The sequence below is a fragment of the Leopardus geoffroyi genome, chromosome C3 (genome assembly GCF_018350155.1).
Source record: "Leopardus geoffroyi isolate Oge1 chromosome C3, O.geoffroyi_Oge1_pat1.0, whole genome shotgun sequence".
NCBI lineage: Eukaryota > Metazoa > Chordata > Mammalia > Carnivora > Felidae > Leopardus > Leopardus geoffroyi.
In genome coordinates this window covers 46,496,323-46,519,929 of record NC_059338.1, presented here as the reverse complement: position 1 = coordinate 46,519,929, position 23,607 = coordinate 46,496,323, and the positions used below count along the sequence as shown (strand labels likewise).

Sequence of the window (23,607 nt, the reverse complement as noted above, 5' to 3'; positions counted from 1 at the left end):
TGGATAGGAGATTTGACTTCTTCCCTATGGTTCTAGGAAGCTAAATATAAACCAATGGTTACGAGATCAGACCAATATAGGTCAAAATTTTCCAAAGTTGACGGGGCTGCTTTCTAAGGTTATGAGTGCCCTATCATGTAGAAGTATTCAAGCACAGACAACAGGCATTTAAACACTAAGATCACTACTATTAAGCTAACTTCTCCTTCAAGTGGCTAATGCTGGTTAAAACCAGTGGTTCTCAAACAGTGTGCATCAGTATCCCCTGGATGGCTTCTGAATCTGGAAGCACAGATTCTAGACCCGCCCTCACAGTTTCTGACTCAGGAGATCTAGAGAGAGACTTGAGAATTTGCATTTTGTAACAAGTTCCCACTTGATGCTACTGGTCCAGAGAACCACTTTGAGAACCACTGGATTAAACAAAACACTTGGGAGGGATGCCTTAGCAATTCTAACCTGGCAGAAGAGTTTGGGCGAGGTGACTTTTCCTTCAGTCCTGCAGCAGTTATAACACATTCAACAGAAGACTGTGTGGTATGAATTATAAGGCCTATAGTAAAGGAATATGAGCAAGTACATTGAGGAGGGAAGGAATTAAACCAAAGCTTGAAGGGAAAGTAGAGCAAAATAGGTGAAAAAGAGGAGGAAGCACAAACTGATCAAATGTAACAGGGTTGAAGTTACATTTTTTAATATTAACTGATTGTTTTTCCAGAAATGTTGCATCCCCATCCTCCACACCCCACCCCCACCCCTGCTTCACCATTTCCTTCAGGCAGTCAGCCCGCTGGTATGCATGCCTTGCCTTGGGAAAGGTATGTAGCAAGAGAAAGAAAAGTCTCTTGTTTTTTGACTTTCACAAGTTTAGGCTCTTAATAGAAGGGGAAGGAGTCATGCCATGGAGAAAAGGACTAGGGTGAGTGAAAGCAAACTGTCTCCATTCTGGAGCTAGAGAATTATCCTCCAGCCTTGGGGGAAAGAGACAGGTGAGGACAGAGCGGAGAGAAGATTCCAAGGCATTATGGGCTTTTCACTTGATGCCTTGGCTCACCTTACACATCTAGGGCCTGGATACAGGGAAATGCTGTTTTTACTGAGATTGAGTTTCCATAACCCCTCAGAATCATGGCTTGAAATGGAAGTGGAACTATTAGAAAAATAGTCACATGAATTGCATACCTCATGGTCTGAGATGCACCTGCTACAGGAATATAATGTGCTCTTGGAATGAAGAGGAGGCTGGCCTGGCTGGGAAGAATGATCTGAGAAGAGAATGAGAAATTAGGGCGGGTAAACAAGATGAGACCAGAATATGACGGACTTTGATGCTTAGGTTTTAAGCTCCTGTGCTTAAAGCCAAAGCTATCTGGCCTGTAGGATCACCCTGAAGCCTGCCCAGATTTCTAGTACCCATTTCTCAACCTTTCTTTCCACAACTTAAGGACAAGCTAGCACTTTTAGCATACTTCACTAGGACACTAACAAATCCTTGACCCTTTGCTGAAATGTAAACTGAGAGGTCTCATCTCTTTACCATCCAAGAACTTGCCCTTCATTTAACACCTGGTAATACTTACCTGATGTGTTATAGAATTATTTTAGTCAACTATTACCTATCCATAGTCACAAAAGTTAGTTATAAATTAGCCTCTATATTTTTAAGTGGCTGATGTTCTTTTGGTTGATGTCAGATGAATTTTAAGTATTGGTGATCTTATTGGTTGGAAATAAATGAGTCTCATCTTCAAACAAAACATGCATTGGTTTTATATCTTCAAGGGAGTTCTCCCAATATCATTAGCTGGGTTTGGGTAAACCCAAAGATTTATCTGGATATCGTGTGAAAAAAATTCCTATGGTCATTAGTTTGTTAAACTTAATTTTCCAAAATCTACATACAAATGCCAGTACTTAACTAAAAAAGAAAAAAAAATCAATCTGATTTAAAAAGGGGCAAAGGACCTGAATAGACATTCCTCCAAAAAAGATACAAATTGGGAATGCAAGCTGGTACAGCCACTCTGGAAAACAGTATGGAGGTTCCTCAAAAAACTAAAAATAAAACTACCCTACGACCTAGCAACTGCATTACTAGGCATTTATCCAAGGGATATAGGTGTGCTGTTTCAAAGGGACACATGCACCCCCATGTTTATAGCAGCACTATCAACAATAGCCAAAGTATGGAAAGAGCCCAAATGTCCATCGATGGATGAATGGATAAAGAAGATGTGGTATATATATATATACAATGGAGTATTACTCGGCAATCAAAAAGAATGAAATCTTGCCATGTGCAACTACGTGGATGTAACAGGAGGGTATTATGCTAAGTGAAATTAGAGAAAGACAAAAATCATATTTCACTCATATGAGGACTTTATGAGACAAAACACATGAACATAAGGGAAGGGAAACAAAAATAATATAAAACCAGGGAGGGGGACAAAACAGAAGAGACTCATAAATACGGAGAACAAACAGAGTTACAGGAGGGGTTGTGGGAGGGGGGATGGGCTAAATGGGTAAGGGGCACTAAGATATCTACTCCTGAAATCATTGTTGCACTATATACTAACTAATTTGGATGTAAATTTTAAAAAATAAAAAATAAAACAAGTTAAAATTTTAAAAAGCTAAATAAAAAAAAGAGATACAAATGGCCACTAAGCAGGTGGAAAGATGTTCAACATCATTAATCATTAGGGAAATGCTTTGGATGTCAAAAACAAAACAAAACAAAACCAAAAACAGAGAAAAAACAACAACAAACAGGAAATAACAAGTATTGACAAGGCCATAGAGAAACTGGAATCTGTGTGTGCCCTTAATGGGAATGCAAACTAGTGCAGCCACTATAGAAAACAGTGTAGCGGTTTCTCAAAAAATTAAAAAAATAATTACCATATAATTCAGCAATTCCACTTGCAGGTTACCCAAAATAATTAAAGTCAGGAAATTGGTATTTGTATACCCATATGGCAGCATTATTCAAAAGAGCCAAAAGGTGGAAGCAACTCCTAACCATCAACAAATGAATAGATAAGCAAAATATGACATATGCATACAATGGAATATTTTCAGCTTTAAAAAGTAGGGAAGTTCTGACACATGCTACTTCATGGATGGACCTTGAGGAAATTATGCTAAGTGAAATAAGCCAGTCACAAAAACACAAATACTGTGTGAGTTCACTTATATGAGGTATCTCGAGTAGTCAAATTCATGGAGACAGAAAATCATTCGTTGCCAGGGGATGGAGAGAAGCTGAAAAGAGATCTGGAGATGGATGGTGGTGACTTTGCACAACAAAGTGTAAGTATTTTTTGTCACTGATCTGTAACCTAAAAAATGGTTAAGATGTTAAAATACACACATACTTCAGATGGCAATTGTTTTATTAGTGAGAATGGTTATGCTTGTAATACTGACTACTGGGTTGCATTTTGAATGGCGGGTTAGTTTCTTTGCTCATTTTTAACATTGGAATCGTCATTTGGGTATTAATTTTCAAATGTATGTATGTAACAAAGATAAAATCCATTATCATATTTTTTTTAAAAAAGCAATTGCTTAATTTAGACACTGATGTAGGCAGAAAGATTACTTAAGAATTGCAGACACTTACCAAAGATTGCTTCCCCAAATGTTAAATAGATTTTACCACAAGTTCAAACTTACAATGTTCTTCAGTTTAAAAATCAAAGATCTAGATTGTCTTCTTGCCTCTGGATTTAATTTGGCATGCTTTATAACATACTGGCTGATCTCAAAAGTGTTACTTTTTATATCTCTTGTAGCAGAATGAGAAAAATACTAACAGATTGGATATACATAGATTTATAACAATGGGCTTGCCTTATAGGACGTTAGGTGAGGTGACTTCCATCTCATTACTCTGATCCTAAAACTAGTATCCACTTTGAAAAATCCACTTTATCTTTTGTCTTCCCCTCTGTGCATGAAACATTTATTTATTTGGTTTCCTGAAAGTTAAGAACATTATTCTGAGAATTGGCACTTGCTGCCCAAAGTCATTCATTTACCAACTGCAAAGAGAGAAGCTCAGGAAGAAGGCAAGAGGAAGAAACAAAGGAAGGAAGGCTTAACAAAAGAGTTAAACACAATTTTCAAGATAAACTGAGAAAATTCATTTCTAAACTTCTGGCTTTGCTTCTGCAGGGTTTTCTAAAAAAATTTAATGTTTATTTTTGAGAGAGAGACAGACAGAGATGGAGACAGAGACAGTGTGAGCAGGGGATGGGCAGAGAGAGGGGAGACACAGAATCTGAAGCAGGCTCTAGGCTCTGAGCTGTCAGCACAGACCTCAACACAGGGCTCAAACCCATGAACCAAGGAGATCAAGACCAACCTGAAGTCAGAGGCTTAACTGACTGAGCCACTCAGGCGCCCCTAGTTTTGCAGTTTTAAAGTCTTTAAAACACTTATGCAGGAGGTAGAAGTTAGATTCAGTGCATTAAGAGGGTAAAGAGAAAGGCAAGAGAAGTTGGCAAAGAAAATGTAAAGCTTAAACAAACAGCGGCCCTTCCATGTTCCTGAAATAAATAAAACACAAGCCAACCCAGAATCTTGACCAGGCACATTGAGCCAAGGCAAGCATCAAAGCATACTCAGTGTCCTATACTTTCTGTGTACCTCTGATGAGGCCAGAGCACAGTGCTCTCCCCAAAATGATCTTAGATTCATAGCAGCAACACATGCAACCTTCCGTCAACAGAGCCATGAAAATAGCATTGGCCTTCATGTCCACTGGCCATGTCCTCAAAAAAAATCAACAAGAACTAAAAGCAAACAAGCACTGTGCCAAAAAAATTAAGTAACAGACTTTTGACACACTTCATGACTTTACACATTTGACATATTTTTAAGAAAGAAATCTATGCTTATTCATGAAAAATTGGTTCTTAACAATAAGAGATACATTTTAAAAAAAAAAAACTGGTGTATTCATTTCACAGAATATTTACAATATTTAAAAGACATAATGACATAGAAAGTTTTTAATATAATGTCAAAGACTGTACAAACTGATGAAAAATATTAAATTACGTATTTTTCAAAAGGTAAAATGACTATGAAATAAAGAAACACTTGTTAAAGATTTTTATTCAATTTGTTATCAATCATTAAATGAGGGAAGCAGGCAAATGTCTCAACCAATTCAAAGAAGACATTAAGGAGCCACAAATTTACATGGAATAAATGAATACTGAAATAAATTACAAATGGACACAAGACTGGCTTTTCCCTGGTGATGGGCGTCTGGGGTGGGTATCTTTCCAGCGTGCACAGGTCATTTGCAAGTCTATAGACAAGGATTATTTACATAATTAATTTGTCCATTATCCACAAAGTACAGAGTGGAAAAACAGCCCTAATCGTAGACAAAAGCTCATTTCCCTAAAGTAGTATTTCTCAGTTTTTTGTATTACTTTCCAAAGCAGACTTTTCAGACATTTTTACCTCATCCTCTCCCTACTACCAAACTAAATATCAAAGAATAAGATTTTGTTGAGTAAAACTGAACTTTTGAAAGCCACAAACCATTCTAATAACTAGGAATTTTTTAAATCCATAAAGAACCAATTTTTGCCTTGTTGGGGCAATTGAGAGCCCTTGCCTTATAGGACAATCCCCAGAGGTCCAGTATTCCTGAAAGGATATCTAGCAATCTCTTTGGGATGCCATTTTGTAAAACCACTATATGAAATATAGCTGCTACATGTATATATTATTATACACATACATTATCATACATATTATATATATATGAGCTTAAACGATAGTTTGTACAGGGGTCAGCAAACTATAGCCTATAGGCCAAATCTAACCTGCCTATTTTTGTAAGTTTTATTGGAACACAGCCACATGCATCATTTACAGATTGTCTTGTCTTCTTTGACTATGACTACTTTCACTCCACAAATGCAGAATCCAGTGGTTACGACACAGACTGTAAGGCCAGAAGGGCCTCAAATATTTACTATTTGTCTGTTTACAGAAAAAGTTGGCCACCTCTGGTTTATGCTAAGCTGCTTATAGTAATTATCTCTGGTTAACAGGATAATGAACTATTTTTTCTTTAAAAAATAATCTATATTTCCTAGAAAGGTTTTACTTGCTGATGGAACAAAAACTTCTAAAAATTATTTATTACGCATAGATTGTGTACAAAGCACTTCAGGAATGAAAAAATAAGACATGGTTCCTGCCTTTTAAAAAGCTTCTAATCTAACGTTGCTGAGGCAAATCGGTTGTGTCTGCTGTCAGAGGGCTGTTGTATATAGTTACTGAAATCGGCTAAAAACAGAAGTAGACAGGGACAGCTAGAGGGGGAAAAGGTATTATTAGTAAACATGAACTGGGTCAATGTAAATTTTAGGTTAAATTTTGGCCTTTGAAGACTTAAATATCAAGGGAAAAGCGTATTTAATAGTTCATCATGATGGAAGTATTTACTTCAAACGGTTGTAAGAATAAAGGAGGAAATGTGCTTGCTATAAACATTATCTTTCCATGCAAACTTTATACTCACTGAGGTCGTAAAATTTAAAGTTATTCTAAAAGCCACCGTGAGAATATATACAATATTTCAGGACTTAAGCTGCCGTGATTCACATAAATCTCTAAACTATTCCTATCCAGGTTTCAAGATATTGTAACTTAACAGAGCAATTCAAGTGAATATGTGGTATTCCATTCAGTTCATCCTTTCCAGCTCCCAGGAACTTCCTTCTCCAAGGACCCTATCCTTGAAAGTTCTTTCTAAAACCTGAATGTTAACATTGTAGTTCCCTCAGAGGCTGTTTATCATAATATAGGACTCTTGGGTACCTACAACCAGACTCAGGCAAACGATCTGCACACTGCTCAATTCCAAGTATTGGAGACTAGGGGCCCCCCAATCCCATATGTTTACTGAATAAGACCTTTACCTATTTGTAGGATAAACAGGTAACTTAATGAGTCTCTTAGAAGATTCAAAATGAAATTTTCTGTTCAAAATTTTCCAAGAAGTAACTCTATAGTTACTAACATTAAATTCAATTCAATAGTCATGTAAACACCTAACATCAGCCTTTCCCAATCATGTTATCATAGCATTATTGCGTTCCAATCCATCATGAGGTGTGTCTCCAGTAATCTGTCACTAATAAAGGTTAAAGTACTAAAGCTTGCAAATTATTTACTTTTTTCAGAAATTAAAACTGATTGAAGGTTATCTCTATAATAACCATCCCACTCACCTGCCTTTTAATATGTTGAAGAAAGAAGACATTAAGGCCAGCAACGTGGACACTCCCATAGGAGGTGTTCGGCTTGTGAACAACATCTGCCATTTATCTGTAGCATGCTGTAAAAATGGGTTTTAAACTTGTAGACAAAGGGAGAGAATCAATGGGGAAAGAGAAAAAAGGAGGAGGAGAATATAGAGGGGGATTGAGGGCAGTGGGAAGGATGGGAAGAAAAACAACAACTTGAGGAATGAGAAAGGAGGAGGGCCCCCAGGACAAAGAAAGAATGATCAGGAAACCAAGGGAGCAAAGTCTCAAAAAGGGGGTGTGGTGGGCAGTGTCAATTGCTGCTGAGAAATTAAGTAACACGGGTGATGTGAGGCAATTCAATGTCCCTGGAGACCTGAGTAGGGGCAGAAAGCTGACATTAGAACCTGAACTGAAGAGTTAAAAGAGAGGAAATAGAAAGAGCATCTATAGACTCTTCCTTACTGAAGCCTGGCCTTGCAGGCAAAGAGCAAGATAGGATGATGGTAGCTAGAGAGAACACTGAACAGAGGCAGACGTTTTTAAGGATTGGAGAGACCTGAGCATGTGTGTAGGCTCCAAACAATAAACAGGCATAAGTTGAAAATATCATGTAGAGAGGAAATAATTACTAGAACAAGGTTCTATTCCCATAAAGGACAGAATGAGATAGGATCATGAACAAGGATTGGTCTTGAACAGACAAAGGCACACTTTTCCCTCATAAACTGAAAGTCAGGAGGTCACAGTGAGTTTATTTAGAGGTCAACTTTTTGTGAAACAAAAAGCTAAGGCTCACAGCTCCCAGATCTGCTTTCTCAGTACAGGAAGGACACAGTCATCAGGAGAGAGGGAAGGGGCCAGGGTGGAACCTGGATAGCAGTAGTAGAAAGTAGATGAGGGGGATGAACAGAAACAGGTAAAATTACTGCTGGGGAGGAAGGGGTGGGCTCCCGAGTCCCCTGATTGACAGGAGAGAACCAGAAAGAAAAAAGAATCACAAGCACAATCCTAGGGAATGTACACATTTTCCAGAAGAAAGGGAGGAGGCCCCAGCAAAGACATCTGAGAGATAATGGACAGAATAGTGGGAGGAAAACTACATTGCTGTAGAAGCCATGGTAAGGAGCACTTAAAAGAAAGACCAAACAGGAAAAGATGAAGTTGATCAATGGAATCCAAAACTACAAACAGCTTTGGATGATAAATAAAAAAAAGAGCCATGGGGTGCCTGGCTGGCTCAGTCCAACTGGATGGTTAAGCATCTGACTCTTGGTTTTGGCTCAGGTCATGATCCCACAGTTAGTGATATTGAGCCCTGAGCTGGGCTCTGTGCTGACAGCATGGGGCCTGCTTGGGATTCTCTCCCTCTCAAAATAAATAACCATTTTAAAAAAAAGAAAATCCACTATATTTGGCAACAAGAAACTCACTAACAGCAGAGAGCTTTTCTATAATGGTAAAGATTAAATGTGATTTCATGGAGTAGTAGTAAAGACTTGAAGGCAGCTGTAGGAACACTTTTACCTTTCAAGAATTTTAGAAATTAATAAAGTGTGAGATTAATAAAGTTTGAGGAGATGGTGGTGTTTGGGGTATTTTTTTATATGAGAGAAAACTGAACATATATGTATGCCTGTATGTGTATACGTTTGTGTGTGTGTGTGTGTGTGTGTGTGTGTGTGTGTGTGTGTGTGTGTTCTGGGTACTACTGTAACTCAACAACTCCACTATTTAATAGGATCATTACAGGAATTAAATGAAAGCATGTTATGAACTGAAAAGTACCATAGTAATATTAGGTGTTTTCTCATTATACACAAATTGATTTCTTTTTAATTTTTTTTTTCAACGTTTATTTATTTTTGGGACAGAGAGAGACAGAGCATGAATGGGGGAGGCGCAGCGAGAGAGGGAGACACAGAATCGGAAACGGGCTCCAGGCTCCGAGCCATCAGCCCAGAGCCCGACGCGGGGCTCCAACTCACGGACCGCGAGATCGTGACCTGGCTGAAGTCGGACGCTCAACCGACTGCGCCACCCAGGCGCCCCAAATTCTGATTTTTTTAAATGTAAGACACATCCTTATGTTTCTGGCCATTGAAAATTCCATTCATGTTTTATATGAGTGTAGTCATGAATCAATGAACTTTATCTTCAGGGCTCTCTCCTTGTAGCTCCTAGAATTCTTGACAGCTCTGTAACGTGAAATCTCCAGACAAATTGAAACCAACAGTTGCCATCTTAGAAGTTTAAAGGACAAAAATGGAAAACTATGTTAAACTGATTTCTGTGGTTCTCATACACCTGCAGGTTATAGGGACAAAATACTGACTCTGGGGATTAGCTTGAGTTTTCTTTCTACTTTGGGATCTGTTGTTAATTTAATGAAACACATATTTCTGCCAGGCAAGACCCAGGTAAGGCTTAGGTCAAGTTATAAACCAAGGTTTTTATCATATCTGACAGCAGGAAAAACCATGTCTGAAAAATGTCATCATCAGAAAAAAAATTGTATGTTTTGCTTTGGGGTCTTTGGCTTGAGGTCTGCCTCCTATTTTAAAACCACTAAGGAGCCAAAAAGTTTGTCACTAAAAGCTAGTAATTAAATTGTGTGTGGGAAAAAATAAATAAAATCCAGTAATGAGATTACATTACACTGTATGATTTTGTCTGAATATTTTTGTGAGAGCGGATTCTCAAACCCTTGATATGAAATCAGTGGGCCTTTGGAACAGAACAATCTTCCTATTTTGCTGCTGTTTTATATATTTGAGAGCAAGTAATTGAACCTATATTTTCTCATGTATAAAATGGAAATAATAAGAATTATCTTATAAATCTGAACATTCACACCCTTGTTGGACACAGTAGACAATGAACATTTTATCCCTGTCTGCATGGAGTTTGGGAAATTCAAAAGGCAGTATTACTAGGATAGCACTGAACAACTTTGGCACTCAGACTTTAGCTATGGATTTGAAACAGAGAATCTGTGTAAAATCTAATTACAACCCAGGCCATGAAAAGATAAGACAGGACTTACAACAGACTCAATGTTAATCACATTAAGGAAAATGGGGACAAAATGGAAGTTGAAAGAAGTGAATGTTACTTTAATACATATTATCACTCCGAAAATACTTTGTGTTTTATAAATTTTGGAAGGGTTTTTCTAAATATTTTTAAATTAATTTAAATAGTTCATGTCTCTTTACACCTTTTAGTACAAATCAACATGTAGCTTATTAAGTCTGTATTTTAGGGAGCACAAAGAAAAATAACTTTTATGTAAACCCATATTAGTTTAAGTGAGGCTGTTTCAAATTGGAAGACTTACATAAAACTATCAAATGTAATATTTGGCTATCACAAATTCTCTCACGTCTAGTGAATTTCTTGGGCTGTCACACATCTACTCTGAGTGTAAAGATGCTTAGTCAGGAACAAGGACAACCTTCTATGCCAATCTTACATGAGAAGCCAACTGGCAGCAAATCTTCCAACCCATCATATGCTGCTGTCTGCTAAAGACCTGAACAGTGAGGTGAGCTCCTGGAAGAGCAATGAGTCACAGGCAATACCTGCCACATGCATTATCAAGGTAAATGCATGTCATGAGACAAGGCCCTGGAGACCTAAAATAGTCTGAGCCTGTCACTTAGTACCCAAAGTAATTACTCAAGAAATAGCTCTTTCTAAGGGGACAAATTACCCCATCAGCATAAAATGACACTCTTGTGAGACTGTTGGATAATGTCTTTAAAAAAAAAAATTCTGGGGCACCTGGGTGGTTCAGTTGGTTAAGTGTCCAACTTCAGCTCAGGTCATGATCTCATGGCTCGTGAGTTTGAGCTCCACATCAGGCTCTGTGCTGACAGCTCAGAGCCTGGAGCCTGCTTCGGATTCTGTGTCTCCCTCTTTCTCCCCACGCACACTCTGTCTCTGTCTCAAAAATAAATAAACATTAAAAATTTTTTTAATAGATAAACATTTAAAATTTTTTTAAAATTCCTGGTGGTCACCTTGACATGAAAATTATACATTAAAATCACACCAGTAAAAGGAGGTCAAGAATGGTTTTCTAAAATCTCTTCTCAGTTCCAATCTAGGTTTGAAGTCACTCCCACAGAAGGATCCCAGTAGAAACTGGTCAAGAGAATCCATAGGAATCAACTTCCCAGGAAACTAAAAAGTAAGTACCTTAGAAAGACCAGATGGCAGGGTTTTCATGGGAAGAGGCCAGATGAAGAAGCCCCACAGACCAGGTTCTCATGCACATGCCTGCTGAAGAGACACATCCTGTTGCAGAGCACGTGAAAGGAATGACTGAACACAAAACTTTAAACATAGGTCAGGATTAACTAAAGCCCAAGTTTGCCAGGTGTATTAGTTTCCTAGAACTGACATAACAAATTACCACAAACAGGTTTAAAATAGCATAAATGCATTACATAACAGCTCTGAAAGACATAAGTCTGAAATTAAAATGTCATCAGGGTTGGTTTCTTCTAGACGTTCTGAGGGAGAATCTGTTCTGTTTCCCTCTTAGCCCCTAGAGGTTGCAATAGTCCTTGGTGTTCCTAGGACTGGAGATGTATCACTGCAATCTCTGCCCCTACTGTCACATGGTGTTCTCTCCCCATCTGCGTCCCAATTTCCCTCTTCTTAGAAGGACACCAATCACTGAATTAGGTTCCATTCTAATAAAGTATGACCTCATCTTAACTTGATTACATCTGAAAAAACCCTTTCTAAATATTACATTCACCGATACTGGGGGTAAGGACTTGAACATACCTTTTTAAGAGACACAACTCAGCCCACGTCACCAGGTCTTTCAGAAGCAACCTGGCCATCTATTACCAATATGGTCTGGGACCTTGTGGCACGATGTAAAGAATTAGTATGTTTAAAAGCTCAAAGCAACCTTCAAAATCACCAAACCCAACTATCTTACTTTATAGATGATTAACATCTTTCTTTTTTTTTTTTTAACGTTTTTATTTTTGAGAGAGAGAGAGAGAGACACAGAGCACAAGCGGGGGAGGGGCAGAGAGAGAGGGAGACACAGAATCTGAAGCAGGCTCCAGGCTCTGAACTGTCAGCACAGAGCCCAACGTGGGGCTTGAACTCACAAACCGTAAGATCATGACCTGAGCCAAAGTCGGATGCTTAACTGACTGAACCACCCAGGCACCTCAGATGATTAACATCTTTCTAAAGCAGCAATTTACAACCAACTGTAATTTTCAGACCCAGGGTACAATCCAGTTGTGAAGTTTGAGGCAGTAAACTGTTATTAATAAAAAGCACTAAGCAGTAAACGTGATTCACTTTTCTTATATACAAGGATAGATTAAAGGCTGTGCCCATAATAATCTCACCCAAATTCACTTGCACTTCCTTCCTAGGAGAGAAGGTGGAGGGAGAAGGTACAGCTATAGCTAGAGGCTGTAGTCATCCATAACCCATAACCCATCAAATCTCTGCCTCCAAGGAAGTATGTGGAGCATCAGAATGTCATTCAGATGTGTAGCCCAGTACAAAGAAGGTTAAAGACCTCCATCCTATGGAGCTACTTCACCAAGTAAAGATTGTGTGATACACTTGTGCACTTCCCAGTTTCTAGGCACACACAGAATTGCAGCAGAGGGTTTTGAGGGCAATTTTACCCCACCCTTTGAATGGTCTTTATATATTATATTTCCTCTCTTACAGGTAGCAATCCCTGAGCCTGCTGCAAAAAGTAGAGAAACGGGGGAAGCAAGAGAAAGGAGATTTTGAGAGAAATACGCAAACGGCAGAGTACAACCTCAAGCCAGGAGGCTTAGCCAGGGCTGGCTGCAAAGGGGGGCAAAGAAAGTGTATAAAGGTAGAATCAGAGGGAAATCTTTCCCATGTGTTACTGAAGACCTATCTAGACACAAAATTATTGTCTTCAGTCCTCTCCCTTCCAGCAGGAGGATAAGAAAGGAGTGTAAGTTAGAAAGAGAAGGGGAGAGGACAAGAGAGACACAAGTATGTATTGGATACCTACCGTAGACCAAGAAACTTGCTAGATACAGAAAATATGCCTCATTGCATCTTCACATTCTAAAGCATTAGGTGTTATTCTCATTTCACAGATAAGGAAACTGAGGACCAATGTGTCTGAATACTTTGCCCATTGCCTCAGGGCTCATCCCTGATGGAACTACGATGAAATCTAGAAATCTCTGATCCAAGGCAGCTGTTTCCAAGAAGAAAAGTGGAAAGGAAGAAGGTCAAAGTCTTCATTTAAGGTTGTTTCTTGGAAACAGAAAATTTACATACTTTTGTATGTAAACATTTCTTGAGAGTAAAAAACAGAATAGATGAAAAAATGCGATGTGGATACTGCTTTTGATTAGCGTCTCGAATCTCTGTATAAGCAGCCAACAGAAAAGAAAAATGAGGAAAACTAGATAGATTAGTTTACTGGGGGGTAGGAATCTGAAAAACCATATGGGGCTTCACAGAATTTCAAGACTAAACAGTTTTAAAGTAGCATAACCAGGTAAGTGATGCGTTTTTTATTTTCACATTTCACTTTTATCCATCTTAAAATCAAGGCTACAGAGTCCTGATCCCAGCTGAAAACAGGGTCTGAGCTTTCAGCCGGAATGACCGTGATGTTACATCTTCTACACAGCACTGGCACACATGAGTGTCTGTCCATTTCAAACTAGAGGGCCCACAGTATTTTGCCACAGCATTATTCCCAAAGGACAGAAGATGGCTTAGAGGATCACTAAAGGTTCAGTCTGCAAAGTATGGACAACCGTAAATAGAAAAGAAAAACAATCCCATCTGTTATACTTGTTTTAGAGTGGGCCATCTGATTGGAGACAAATAGCTGTGTAGGTACAGTCCAAGTTTACTGGGTATGATGAAATCACCCTAAATAAAGCCATTTCTTCTGCTGTGACAGTTGTCATAAATACCTGATTAGAACGTAAGAGAAGTCTTTTTCAAAGTTGGCTTCCTTCAATGGGGTTGTTTGTTAAGGGTATTCTGATTATTATTAGTTCCTGTCATAAATCCTAACTGATGATTGATGCTGATAATTTGCCTAATACTGATTTTCCTACAAGTCCTAAATTGTGAATCTCATCAATCTAATCAATCCCCTGACTGTAGACCTGACTGCAATAAACTCACCCATAACAGATGACAAGCATGTCCCTAGGCCAGTGCACCAATGACATGACCAGCATTTCCCTGCCTTCGCTGTCATGAAGTTATTTCTCACCTAAACCCGTGCAAAGGGGCAAGTCATCCTTTGTCTTCTTTTCAGTTAATCTCCACCTCAGCGGTCACTCCCATTCTAGTCACCTATGCATTCATGGCTAATCTTGGATCTCAGACTTTTATTTAAAACTGTCGGGGCGCCTGGGTGGCGCAGTCGGTTAAGCGTCCGACTTCAGCCAGGTCACGATCTCGCGGTCCGTGAGTTCGAGCCCCGCGTCGGGCTCTGGGCTGATGGCTCAGAGCCTGGAGCCTGTTTCCGATTCTGTGTCTCCCTCTCTCTCTGCCCCTCCCCCGTTCATGCTCTGTCTCTCTCTGTCCCAAAAATAAATAAACGTTGAAAAAATAAATAAATAAAACTGTCTAGGTGCACATCTCTACATGGCAGTTCCACAAGCATCTCAGTAGAGTATAGCAGGGTGATTGGGGGCACATCCCCTAGACAGCCAGATCCGTTGGGATTTGGGTCCCAGCTCTGTCTATTGCTTGTAATGAAACTTCAGTTGCTAACTCCTCTCTAAGCTTCTATTCCCACATGTACAGGGAATATCTACTTCATTAGGTGGTTCTGAGGATTAATTTATAAAATATTCACACAGTACCCGGTTCACGGTAAGTGCTCCACAAATAAACATTATAAAATATAAAACTGAACTCATCATCTCCACCTATAAATCTGTGTCTTTCACTCAGTCTCATCCTCCTAAATTCATTCTCTCCATCTCTATTATTCCTATGGGTCACTTAGTTCCATTCATTTCTGTTCTTCTATCTTCTCTTTTAAATACTTTGTCTATATCAATTTAGATTCACAGCAAAATTGAGAGGGAGATACAGAGATTTCCCATATACTCCCTGACCTTGCACATGCACAGCATGCCCCATTATCAACATCCCCAAAATGATACATTTGTTACCACTGGTGAACCTATACTGACATACCATAATCACTCAAGTCCATAGTTTACACCAGGGTTCACTGTTGTTTCTGTACATTCTATGTGTTTGGACAAATGAATAAAGACATGTATCTATCATTACAGTATAGAATATTTTCACTGCCCTAAAAGTGCTCTGTGCTTCACCTATTCATCCCTTCCTCTAGCAACCATTGATCTTTTTACTGTCTCCATAGTTTTGTCTTTTCCAGAATGCTGTAAGTTGGAACCATACAGTATGTACCCTTTTCAGATTGTCTACTTTCACTTAGTAATATACATTTAAACTTCCTTCATGTTTTTTCATGGATTAATAGCTCATATCTTTTTCACACTAAATAATATTCCACTGTCTGGATGTACCACAGTTTGTTTATCCATTCACTCACTGAAGGACATCTTACTTTCAAGTTTTAGCAATTAATGAATGGTGCTATACACATCCATGTGCAGGTTTCTGTGTGGACATGTTTTCATCTCCTTTGGGTAAATACCAATGAATGTGACTGGTAGATCATATGGGAAGAGTATGTTTATATTTATAAGAAACTGCCAAATTGTCTTCCAAAGTGTCTACACCATTTTGTATCCCTACCAGCAACAAAGGAGAGTTCCTGCTGCTCCATATCCTCCTTAGCAATGGGGATTGTCAGTGTTTCAAATTTTGGCCATTCTAATAGAAGTGTACTGGTATCTCTTTGCTGCCTTAATTTGCATTTCCCTGATGACAAGTGACATGGAACATCTTTTCATATGCTTATTTGCTATCTGTATATCTTCTTTGAGGTGTCATTTAAGGTCTATGGCCCATTTTTTAATGGGTTGTTTGTTTTCTCAATGTTCAGTCTTAAGAGTTCTTTGTACATTTGGGGTAACAGTTCTTTATCAAATGTGTCTTTTGCAAATATTTTCTCCCTGTCTGTGACTTGTCTTGTCATTCTCTTGATTTTCTTCTTTTTGTATAATATAGAAAAATAATATGAAATTACAATTTTTTCCTTAAATAAAGTTTGCAAATTGAACAGTGTAACATAGGAAAGACCTATTTGTAATAAAAGTTGAAGTAGAAAACAAGGTATATTGTCTAAGGGTTTAATTGCTGTAATTTGAAGCCTCAACTATAGAAAAGTAAAAAAAACTAAAGACTTTATTTCATTTTAGTTATAAGAAAAATTATCACAATTTTTTTAATACCTTGAGAAACATTCTCCCTAATGCCCTAGACATGGCCAGTGCCAAATTGTATAATGCATCATATGGCTTTGGAAGGGGTACTTAGGTAAAGTGTTCTGTGTAAATAGCAGTGTTGGAAGAATACAACAAAACAAAAAGCCATGGGAAAAAGATAAAGAACAATCTGTACCTTTGTCCTGCCCACATAAGCTCTGTGGCAAAGTAGCTAAAGGCATCCTTTCTAGATCCAGTCCTCACTCAGCCTCAAGGCAGAACAAGTTACTTCTCTGTGCCTGGGTTTCCTCATCTATAAAGTGAGGACAATAATAGTTAACTAGGGTTGTTTTGAGGGTGCAGTTAATAGGTAGAAAGCACTTAGAAGAGTTCCTGGTGCATAGTAAACACTCAATAATAATTAGCAATTACTTTTACAGTGCTGTTTGTGAGGATCAAATGAAACATTTTTAATCTTTGAAAGCTATACAAATTGATATTGTATGTCGATAATAAAGAAGAAAATAATATCTTCTTTAAATCAGATTATTTGATACTTGACAAGAAATTATGGGGCTCTTCTAAGATATTTGAGTTTAAACTCAGCTATAAAAATAAATACTGCTTTTTGAAATTCATGTAACAGCATTTTTTAATGTTTTATATCACATAACACATTATATTAGTCATGGTTTGTATAGACTCATTATTTTGGAATCTTGAAATCTTTCTAAATGCTCTCTAAATTCATCATATTTGAGTTAAAAAACAAATCACATTAGATTAGTAACAAGAATCCAGGGTTCGATCAAAACCCTAGGGGAGAAAGCAAGAAAAAAACCTCTCTGACCTCAGCTGCAGGAATTTCTTATTCGACATATCTCCAAAGGCAAGGGAATTAAAAGCAAAAATGAACTATTGGGACCTCATGAAGATAAAAAGCTTCTGCACTGCAAAGGAAACAATCAACAAAACTAAAAGGCAACAGACGGAATGGGAAAAGATATTTGCAAATGACATATCGGACAAAGGGCTAGTATCCAAATCTATAAAGAACTCACCAAACTCCACACCCGAAGAACAAATAATCCTGTGAAGAAATGGGCAGAAGACATAAATAGACACTTTTCTAAAGAAGACATACAGATGGCCGACAGGCACATGAAAAGATGCTCAATGTCACTCCTCGTCAGGGAAATACAAATCAAAACCACACTGAGATACCATCTCACGCTGGTCAGAGTGGCTAAAATGAGCAAATCAGGAGACTATAAATGCTGGAGAGGATGTGGAGAAACGGGAACCCTCTTGCACTGTTGGTGGGAATGCAAACTGGTGCAGCTGTTCTGGAAAACAGTATGGAGGTTCCTCAAAAAATTAAAAATAGATTCTACCCTATGACCCAGCATTAGCCCTGCTAGGAATTTATTTACCCAAGGGATACAGGAGTACTGATGCATAGGGTCACTTGTACCCCAATATTTATAGCAGCACTTTCAACAACAGCCAAATTATGGAAAGAGCCTAAATGTTCATCAACTGACAAATGGATAAAGAAGCTGTGATTTATATATACAATGGAATACTACTTGGCAATAAGAAAGAATGAAATCTGGCCATTTGTAGCAATGTGGATGGAACTGGAGAGTATTATGCTAAGTGAAATAAGTCAGGCAGAGAAAGACAGATACCATATGTTTTCACTCATATGCGGATCCTGAGAAACTTAACAGAAGACCATGGGGGAGGGGAGGGGGGAAAAAAGTTACAGAGAGGGAAGGAGGCAAACCATAAGAGACTCTTAAATACTGAGAACAAACTGAGGGTTGATGGGGGTGGGGGAGAGGGAAAAGTGGGTGATGAGCACTGAGGAGGGCACCTGTTGGGATAAGCACTGGGTGTTGTATGGAAACCAATTTGACAGTAAATTTTACATGTATATATATGTAAAATTCCAGTCTGCTATGAACACACTGAATGTCTTTAGGCAAATCATTCAGCTTCTCAAAGCCTCAGTCTCTGTACACATAAAATTACCAGGTAGAAGCAGATAATCTCTAAGGTCATATCCAATTATAAAATTCCGTAAGTGGTAGGTTAGGATAAACATCACTATCTTTGTTTTTTCTTGGGATAACTTTTAAAGGACTTGCCTTAAGTCATATGTTTGGAATTTTAAACAAGCAAAAATACCATTCTCTTGGCTCCCAGACTGGAACTTTCAGTGCATGAATCTCAAACTTTTCAAATCAAAATGCCATAGAATTCTTTTATTATCTAAAAATATTGAAAATGAAGACAATTAAAGAAAAGAAACTCTACAATTCTTAGCAAGCTGACACCACCTGAAGATACTTTTCAGTTTTGATCTCTCAGGCAAAATAATGCCTCTAGTAGCTTAATGGTAGCACAAATCAAAAACATTTCCAAAAGTAGAGAAAGCCAAGTCATCCTATTTATATAGCCTGAGACCAACAAACTACTTGTGCTGTCTCCCTGCACTGATCTCAACACAGCCCAATTTTAAGAAAACTATAGTGACCCCATCTGTACTCCACCAGTGTGCTAACACTGCCCAGCAAAGGACAGCAGGAGTAATAGGAGGTTGGCAGATAAGAGAAATAAACATTAAGCATTTTAAAGTCTCTTATTCTCTTATTGATTATGTTAACATCAGACAAAGCAGACTTTAAGATAAGGAATATTACTAGAGATAAAGAGGGATATTCCATATTGTTAAAAAATTCAATTCATTAACAACATATGATAACCATAAATGCATAAGCACCTAATAACAGAGCTTCAAGATACATGAAGCAAAAACTGACATGACTGAAGGGGAAAAGAGACAAATCCATAGGCAGAGACAGAATATATATTTTCCTTTCAGTCATGATATTAATGTATCAAACAGAGAAAAATCAATAAGGATAGTGAAGATTTAACAATACTAAAAACCAACTTGATATACTTGATTTTTATAAAACACAACCAACAACTGCATAAAATACTCTTTCTTCAAATGTGCATGGAATAAACATCTAGGTGGGCCATATGATAGGGCATAAATCAAATTTCAAAATTTTTTCAGAGAACTTAATTATACACAGTACTTCTTTGACTACAACAGAATTAAGTTAGAAATCAGTTACCAATAGATATTGGTAATTAACAAACCTACTTCTAAATAATCCATAAGTCAAAGCAACAATTTAAATTTAAATTAGAAAATACCTCAAACAAAATGCTAATGAAGTCAAAATTTGTGGGATGTAGCTAAAATTGTGTTTGGAGGGCAATTTCTAGCTTTGAATGTTTATGTTAAAAAAGAAGAAACAAATTTTAAAATAATGACCTAAACTTCCATATAAAGAAGATGGAAAAAGATGAGCTAATTAAACTTAAATTAATTAAAGAAAACATAAAAGAATGGAAAACAATGAAATGATAAATAGGGAATAGATAAAATTGAAAAGCCAAAACCTAGATCTTTAAAAAGATTTTTTTAAGTGATTAACTCTGTCAAGACTGATCAAGATAAAAAAAAAAAAAAAGGAAGAAAGAAAAGTCACAAGTTACCAATATCAGAATGGAATAAAGACATCACTATAGACCTTATAGACCTTAAGAGGATAAGGGAATATCATAAAAAAACTTTATGTCAATAAATTTTCCAACTTAGATGAAATGGGAAAAGTCCATTAAAAACACAAATTATGAAAAGTGACAGTAGAAGTAATTTAAAAATCTGGACATTCCTATAACTGTTAAAGATATTTAACTTTATGGGAACATTTAAACTTTTCCATCAAGAAGCCTCAAGGCTTAGATAATTTCATTAGTGATTTCTCTCAAACATTTAAGGAAGAACTAATAACAGTTCCATGCAAACTCAGAAAATAAAGGAGGAAGAAACTTCCTAAAGTGTTATATGAGGCCAGTATAAGCCTGATACCAAAACCTGACAAGAACATTTCAAGAAAAGAATATAAATATAAAAACTCTTAATAAAATATTAGTAAATTAAATCTAGTAATATATAAAAAGTATAACGCATCATGACCAATAATAGGCTCTTTCCTGTTAATGCAAGATTAGTCATTCAGTGCAATTTATTATAACAGTATCTCATTTAAAGCATAAAGTATGACAAAATTCAAACCCATAAATTGGGAAAACTGGGAATAGAAAGGGAACATCTTAAATCTGATAAAAATCATAAAAGTAAACTATGGTTTTCTTCCCTTTGCTCTCACCAACACTTTTAACACCAATTGTGTAGGTTTTTTCCCCACACCAACCAATGATCCGCTACCAGCCAGGTGTCCTACAATTCAATTCTGACACTATCTACCTGGACTTAGTGTTAAATCACACAAGTTAAGAGTTCAGACTCACAGATTTTACCAATTTCAGATGCCAGATGCAACTCTGGACCTCCTGTATCTGTAACTGAGCAGCTATAAGTTAGAAGTTCCCATGACCCTCTCCTCACAATCAATAATTTTCTGGAATGGCTCACAGAACTCAGAGACACATTTACATTTACCAGTTCATATAATAAAGGATATGATAAAGGATACAGATGAACAGCCAGATGAAGAGGTACACAAGGTGAGGTCTAGAAGTGTCCTCAGTTTAAGGAGCTTCTTTCCCTGTGGAGTTAAGATATACCATCCTCTCAGCACATGGATGTGCTCACTAATCCAGAGAGCCTCCAAACACTGTATTCTAGAGATTTTTGCGGAGGCTTCATCATATAGGCACAATGGAGTATTAATTGAATCCCTAACCACCGTCCTTTCCTTGGAGGATGGGAGAGGAGGCTTAAAACTTCCGAGCTACTAATCATGGGTTGGTCTTTCTGGTAAACAGACCCCATCCTAACGTTATCTGGATAATTATCCCACCAAGCATCACTTCTTTAGAACAAAAGACTATCACCCAGGAAATTCCTAGGGATTTAGGAACTCAGCGTTAGGAACTGGGGTCAAAGACAAAATATAGAACATAAGAAGCTCTTAGCATCCCTATCACTCAGGAGATTACAACGATTTTAAAAGCTCTATGAGAGGATTTGGTGGCAGATTATATAATAATAATATATCTTATTACTTACCAGAGCATCTATATAAAACACAGCTAACAGTATACTTAGCGGTGAAAGACTAACCTATTTCTCCTAAGATTAGAAACAATTTCTGCTAAGAATGGCTCTTCTATTTAAGTTTAAACTGGAAATCTTGGCCAGTGCAATGAAGCAAAAAAAAAAAAAAAAAAAAAACACACACACACACACATAAATGTTAGAAAATATTTAATTGTCTTTATTTGTAGATGGCTTCATTTTGCACATAGAAAATCCTAAGAAATCTATAAAGAAACAAATAGAATAGAAGATTTTGCAAGGTTTCAGGTTATAAGATTCATATAGCAAAATTAAAGTACTTATACTATCTGATTTCAAGGTTTAGTATAAGCCACAGTAACTAAGATGGTTTAATATTAGTGTATAGATATTCAAATAGATCAGAGGAATAAAATAGACCTCAAAATTTCCATGCTAGATGGAAAATTGATAGATGACAAAGGTGTCAATGCAAGTGAATGGGGAAAAAATGTCTTTTCAACATACGGTGCCAACAAAAACATGTATATCCATATGAAAAAGAGCAGTCTGGGGCACTTGGGTGGCTCAGTCAAGTGTCCAACTTCAGCTCAGGTCATGATCTCACAGTTCGTGAGTTCGAGCCCTGCGTCCAGCTCTGTGCTGACAGCTCGGAGTCTGAAGCCTGCTTCAGATTCTGTGTCTCCCTCTCCCTCTATCCCTCCCCTGCTCACACTCTGTCTTGCTCTCTCTCAAAAATAAAAACATTAAAAAAAAGAAAAAGAACAGTCTGAACTTCTTACACCATACAAAAATTTAGAAATTTACCATAAAACTTAAAACTATAAAGCTGCTAGAAGAAAATTTCAGACACTATCTTTATGACCTTGGGATAGGCAAAGATTTTTTAGACAAGTTTGATAAAAAGTGTTAATCATAAATGAAAAATAATCAAGCTGACTTCATCAAAATTAAAAACTTTTGTTCATCAAAAACACATTACGATAATGAATAAATAATGCAGAAACAGAAATATTTGTTACACCTGATAAAGGACTGGTATCCAGACTATAAAAACTACTATTATAAATTAATAATAAAGACAACCCAATTTTTTAAATAGGCAAAACTTGAAAATATATTTTAAAAAAGAAGCACATGAAAAGTGCTCGACAGTATTAATCATCAGGGAAATTCAAATTAGAACCACAAGATACTACCACATACGACTCAAATTGCTAAAGTTTAAAAACTTACAATATAAATATTGGGACAGATAGGAAACAAATTGGAACTCTCCTATTTCTGGTGGGAGAGAAAAAATGCAGCAACCATTTCAGACAATCACTTTTTTGTTTCTTTATAAGTTATACATATCCCTACTCTATGACTCAAATTTCCTGCTCCAAGGCACTTACCCAGGAAAAGTGAAAACATGTCTACACGAAGACTTTTACAAGAACATTCATAGCAGTTTTATTCATAATAGCCCAAAACTGGAAACTAAAATGTCTATCAATGAAAGAATGGTCAAATTGTGATATAATCATAAAATGGAAAGCTGCACAGTAATATTAAAAAAAAAAAAGAGCTACTGATACCCATATCAACATGAATCTCAAATTTCAAAAACATTTTGCTGAGTAAAAGAATCTAGATGCAAGAGGACATTTATTCTATTTGTAGAAGGCTCAAGAATAGACTGAACTATGGTAACAGAGATCAGAACAACAGTCGGTCTGGGGAGGAAGAGAAAGGGGGCTCAGTGCAAAGGTACATAAAGCAATCTCACAAATTGTGGAAATGTTCTCCATCTTTATTAGGATGTTGGTCACATAGG

General features: G+C 37.3%; 1 long non-coding RNA gene across 1 annotated transcript in view; it reads left to right on the top strand.

Moving 5' to 3' along the window:
• Positions 1 to 13,943, top strand: part of LOC123584974 — a 46,292-nt gene extending 32,349 nt beyond the window's left edge. The window contains exons 3-4 of the long non-coding RNA XR_006705816.1: positions 11,388 to 11,481; positions 13,008 to 13,943. This is a non-coding gene — a long non-coding RNA (uncharacterized LOC123584974). The remainder of the gene's footprint in view (positions 1 to 11,387; positions 11,482 to 13,007) is intronic.
• The last annotated feature ends 9,664 nt before the right edge of the window (positions 13,944 to 23,607 follow it).